The sequence below is a fragment of the Podarcis tiliguerta genome (genome assembly GCF_965153285.1).
Source record: "Podarcis tiliguerta genome assembly, chromosome: 12".
Lineage (NCBI taxonomy): Eukaryota > Metazoa > Chordata > Lepidosauria > Squamata > Lacertidae > Podarcis > Podarcis tiliguerta.
This window is the reverse complement of record NC_139545.1, coordinates 51,618,700-51,624,699: the sequence shown is the minus strand read 5'-3', so window position 1 is coordinate 51,624,699 and position 6,000 is coordinate 51,618,700. Positions and strand designations below refer to the sequence as shown.

At 46.3% G+C, this 6,000-nt stretch overlaps 1 protein-coding gene across 1 annotated transcript in view; it reads left to right on the top strand.

Moving 5' to 3' along the window:
* The first annotated feature begins 2,506 nt into the window (after positions 1-2,506).
* Positions 2,507-6,000, top strand: part of VILL (villin like) — a 53,468-nt gene continuing 49,974 nt past the window's right edge. Inside the window, 1 exon segment of the mRNA XM_083406863.1 lies at positions 2,507-2,673. The gene's annotated coding sequence lies outside the window, so the exon portion shown is untranslated.

Below are 6,000 nucleotides of genomic sequence, written 5' to 3'. Positions count from 1 at the left end.
ACCAGGCAGAAAGCCTTCTCAGTGGTGGCACCCGCCCTGTGGAACACCCTCCCACCAGATGTCAAAGAGAAAAACAACTACCAAACTTTTAGAAGACATCTGAAGGCAGCCCTGTTTAGGGAAGCTTTTAATGTTTAATAGACTACAGTGGTGCCTCGCAAGACGAAAATAATCCATTCCGCAAGTCTCTTCGTCTTGCGGTTTTTTCGTCTTGCGAAGCAAGCCCATTAGCGGATTAGCGCTATTAGCGCTATTAGCAGTTTAAGGGCTATTAATGGCTATTAAAGGCTTAAGGGATTAGCGGATTAGCTGCTAAAAGGCTATTAGCAGCTTAGCGCTTTAGAAAAAGGGGTTGGGGAGCAGAAAAAAACCTCAAGAATCGCAGGACATTTTCGTCTTGCGAAGCAAGCCCATAGAGAAATTCGTCCTGCGAAGCACCTCTGAAAACGGAAAACCCTTTCGTCTTGCGGGTTTTCCGTCTTGCGAGGCATTCGTCTTGCGGGGCACCACTGTGTTGTATTTTAATATTGTGTTGGAAGCCGCCCAGAGTGGCTGGGGAAACCCAGCCAGATGGGCGGGGTATAAATAATAAATTGTTGTTGTTGTTTAGTTGTTTAGTCGTGTCCGACTCTTCGTGATTCCATGGACCAGAGCACACCAGGCACTCCTGTCTTCCACTGCCTCCCGCAGTTTGGTCAAACTCATGCTGGTAGCTTCGAGAACACTGTCCAACCATCTTGTCTTCTGTTGTCCCCTTCTCCTTGTGCCCTCCATCTTTCCCAGCATCAGGGTCTTTTCCAGGGAGTCTTCTCTTCTCATGAGGTGGCCAAAGTATTGGAGCCTCAGCTTCACGATCTGTCCTTCCAGAGAGCACTCAGGGCTGATTTCCTTCAGAATGGAGAGGTTTGATCTTCTTGCAGTCCATGGGACTCTCAAGAGTCTCCTCCAGCACCATAATTCAAAAGCATCCATTCTTTGGCGATCAGCCTTCTTTATGGTCCAGCTCTCACTTCCATACATCACTACTGGGAAAACCATAGCTTGAACGGACCTTTGTTGGCAAGGTGATGTCTCGCCAGCAGATAGAACCACAGATTTGCAAAGCTGGAAGCGACCCTGAGAACCATCTAGTTCACCCACCTCCAATGCAGGGATATTTTCCCCCAACATTGGGTTTGAACCCAGGACACTGAGATTCAGAGCCTCATGCTGTACTGACTGAGCCATCCCAGCAATGTGAACACTGCCCATACCATGCACATTTTCATATGGATTCTTACCTAAAACACATTTTTGCAATATCTCTTTTTTCCTGATGCAATGCAGTGTGATCTGGTGGTTAGAGGTCAGACAAGGACCTGGGAGGTTTGGAGTTCAAATCCCCACTCACTGATTTTGGACCAGTCACCATCTCTCAACTCCAACCTACCTCACAAGGTGGTTGTGGGGATTCACTGACAAGTGCGGGGAAAACCACATTCGCCACCTTCAGCCCTTTGAAGGAAAAAGGTGGGATACAAATGCAATCCATAAAATAGTAATTTTTCGAATATAATTTTTGCAAATGTCTGCATTTTTACGCTCATTTTGTGCCCTTTTTTTCCTGGCTGGCGAACGGCAACGCAAAATTCAGAGGACGGTGCATTTGAAGGATAGCTGCATTTCAAAGTTTGTTGCATCCGAAACTTTGCCGAGCAGCAAACATGCACCGCTTCACACCTGCAATGCCTAACAGAACATCCTAGGTAAAAAGTTTGTGCGTCAGAGAGAGAGGAGGGGTCTTCCCCCCCCCAATAATATTTATTGAATTTCATACAAAGACATAACTTCAACAAAACAAAAATAAGAAAAACAATAAGAAAAGAAAAGAAAAAGAGATAACATGTTACAAAGTTCACAGATAATACCCAAAAACAACACCACATACACAAATACAACAGAACTTAATTAATCAGTTAAACTCCAACTTCATAAACATATTACTTGACTCCCTCAAATCTTTTCCATCTGAATTTCCTTGTAATTGGATGTAGCAGTTTCCAATATCATTATTCTCTTTAAAAAAACAATATTCAGGTTATAATCAAATTTCCCAACTTTTCTTATCATTCTATTTCTCATTTATTTATTTAATCCTAGGCCTAATTGGTTCTTTCAAGTAATTACAAATCTTTAATATTAGAATATTTATTCAAATAGTCTTTAAATTTCTTCCACTCTTCTTGGTATTCCTCTTCTTTCTGGTCGCGGATTCTCCCAGTGAGTGCAGCCAGCTCCATAAAATCCATCACCTGCCACTCTTCTACTGTTGGTAATTCTTGTGTCAGAGAGAGAAAGAGGTCTGCTTAACTGTTTTGCCCAGTCGAGAGAGCAGCAATAGCCATGGTTTCATTTCCTTGCTCTGTGGAGTGCCGAAACTTTCCGTCGAAAGCTGCTCCTGGCTGCAGACTGCTGCTCTGCCGATTCTCATGTGAGAGGATGGGTGTGACTCGCTGGGAGGCAGGCCTCCACCGCCCTGCTTAAGTACACTATTGAATTACCTTCCTCTTTGCCATGCCCCCGTCTGCCAGAGGGAGCCCAGGAGAGGAGAGAGCGTGTCAAGGAGCCGGCGATCTGCTCAGTGGTGCATTTGGGGTGGCAGGAAGAAAAAGAGGAGAGAATCTGGATAAGAAGGTAAGTGGAATCTCCCAAGTTCCTTTGGCAAGGGACAGAGCTGCGTGAGGCTGTGGACCCGTTTGGCAGCCCGTTTGCAGACAAAGCGTAGTTAAAGGTCGCCTACGATTGCCCCCTTTGGGGCCTGTTTTAAAGTCCCTGCTGAGGACAGGATGACACAGAATCTCACAAAGTGACTTTAGAAGCAAACCGGTTTATTTGGATCGAATCCAATCCAAGGCAGAAAGGGCTACTTCTTCCCAAGTGTTTGATTTGAAGGCAGCATTTAGGTCTGTGTTTTCCCGCTACATTTCTCGGGGTTGCCATGTTTCCTCGCCGCAGGGCTCCTATGCTTCTAAGAGTAGCGTGCTGTCAGGCCAGAATACGAGAGGTGCAGACTGGGAACTTTCCCAGCGTGGCGGGGAGTGTGTGTAGATTTCTTCTTCCCGTGGTGTCGCTAATAAAAGGGGGAAGGGGTCAACTGAATCCCCTTCAGAAAGATTTGCAGAAATTTCTGTTTTTATTACACCATTGGAAATCGTGTTCTACGGCCTTTTGCTGGGTGGTAGAGGAAAACTTCTTCCAAACCGAATACATACATAACATATTTCCAAGACAATAGCTGGCTTTTTCTTCCAGCGCAGTCTAATTGCTTTGACTTTCACACAACAAGTAATTATCTCTGTTTTGTTCAGCGTCGGTGACTCATCTGACTTGCGGCAGGAGCTGGGTTTAATTTAAAAGTTGTTCTGTGCACTTCTTGTTTCAGAGTGCAGGAAGGGGGAAGAAGAGATTGTCTAGATTTTCTCAATTGATAAAGGATTCCTGTAGCCCATGCAACAGATCAGCTAAATATCACAGCTTGCCTTGTATCCAGTTTTTTAAAAAATAAATAAATGAAATAATTTGGCTGCATACACACAAATAAAAGGACCCCTGTCGCCTGGTTTTTCTACAATGGTTCCTCTTCCCTCATGTGCCCTATTAATTTGAGATGCAAAGCACCCTCAAGAAAACCTGGACTCTTTATGTGACGGTTTACTTCAGAGTAACACTGGATAGTATCTTAGAAGGGGCACTGGGCTATTTTTTTAAGGCAGTGCTAGCCAAGAGTGCAAACTGTTTAATGTAGAAAAGAGGAAGTCGAGTGTATTTATTTCCGAACGTGGGAAACTTTGCTAAAGATAATATTGACAAAAGGTGCAATCGAACTTATTTTTCCACCTAGTAACAAAGGCAGAATTGGGCAGGGAATCAGTTGCAGACTGCTGGGGGGCAGGCAATATTTGTTAAGCTGTTGCTGTAGCCCTTCCAGTGCCACTGAATTCCTGGCCAAAATGGCGGCCATACATCCATATGCAGTGTTGGGCCTGAGGGCCACACTCATTCTTAGCCAAGCTTCTAGGGGCCTCGTCCCTGCCCACACCCAGGTAAGCAACAGTGATGATGGTGTCAGGTTGACAGCTGTACACTACTGCCTCACCTTGTCGGCCACTCCTGCAAAACTCTGATGGGGAAACCATCTCTCTCTCTCTCTCTCTCTCTCTCTCTCTCTCTCTCTCTCTCTCTCATTTTGCCTGCCTCCTCCCTAGACCAGTTTCATAATATTTCTGGAAGCATTTAAAGTGCTTAAGGTTGTTGTTTTTTTAAAATGAATTTTGTTAGAATTTGGGCCAGTACCAGTGCCTTAGGGGTCCAGTATGATGGCTCTGATAAGAATGTCGGTGAATGTTGCAGAACCAAAAAGCACTTCCTGCTACAGCCAAGTAGGAATTTCATAGAATTGTAGAGTTGGAGGGGACCGCAAAGGTCATCTTGTCCAACCCCCCTGCAACACAGGAATTTCAGCTAAAGCATCCCTGACAGATGGCCATCTAACCTCTGCTTTAAAAAAAAAACCCAGGCCAGGAAGGAGGGCCCACCACCTGTCGAGGGAGTCCGTTCCACTGTTGAACAGCTCTTGCTGTCAGAAATTTCTTGCTGATGTTTAGCTGTAATCTCCTTTCTTGTTACTTGAGGCCATTGGTTTGGGTCCTACCTTCTGGAGTGGGAAAAAGCATTGATGATGATGATGATGATGATGATGATGATGATAAGTTATTATTTATACTCCACCCATCTGGCTGCGTCTCCCCAGCCACTCTGGGCAGCTTCCAACAAAATATTAAAATATAGTGGTTGGTTAAACATTAAAAGCTTCCCTAAACAGGGCTGCCTTCAGATGTCTTCTAAAAGTCTGGTAGTTGTTCTTCTCTTTGACCTCTGGTGGGAGGGCGTTCCACAGGCTGGGCGCTACTACCGAGAAGGCCCTCTGCCTGCTTCCCTGTAACTTGGCCTCTCACAGTGAGGGAACCGCCAGAAGGCCCTCAGTGCTGGACCTCAGTGTCTGGGCAGAACGATGGGGGTGGAGACGCTCCTTCAGGTATACTGGGCCGAAGCCGTTTAGGGCTTGAAAGGTCAGCACCAACACTTTGAATTGTGCTCGGAAACGTACTGGGAGCCAATGGGAGAAGACATTTCTCTCGGAGAATGCCTGAGAAATTTATTTGCAGACTTTCCCCTGAATATTCTCCGTTTCTCTCCACCCCTTCACAACATCCCGGAACATTGTGGAGGATTCTAAATGGGGACAACACAAGTTGTTGTTGTTGCTCTGTGTGTGTGTGTGTGTGAGAGAGAGAGAGAGAGAGAGAGAGAGGGAGATTGTGGATGTTCTTGTCACTGTTGATGTGAAGCCCCAGGTCTGAGAATTTCCCCTCTTCTGGAGAAATTTGGCGAAATTGCTCCTTGCCACCAGCATCCCTTCCAGTTCCTCTGCCCTCAAGTCGGGTGGTGAGATTTCAAGAAGCCATTGGCACAGAGCTCCCTCTTCCAGCACGTGGCCTGCAACACAAGCTCTTCCCTTTTCAATAGCAAAATCAGGCTGATTTTTGCTCCGATAAGCCCCAGGGGAGAGAAGTAATTCGCAGGGCCTGTTCTATCCCGTTCCTGCTGGTTCTAGGCAAAGCGAGGTGGACTCCCCTGCCCGCCACAGCTCAAACAAGCGAGCCCTTCTCCTCCCTCCCTTTCTCTGTCTCGCTCCCTCCCTCCCACGACATTCCTCCCCAAGGACTTGGTGGCAACGGTTGCTAAAGCCTTCCCAGGCGGCTGTGTGGAGACGTCTGCAGGTTTCAGAGCGGAGGTGATCCTTTTGCTTCCAGGCTGATACCTCAAGGAGAAGGAGGCCGGAAGGCATTGCCATGGAAGACAACAGCAGTTTCCAACAGTTGGGAAAACTCTGGCAGCAAGGGATGAGAAAGGCAATCTCATGTTGCAGAAATTCAACACATTTAAGCATAGGAGCCCTTT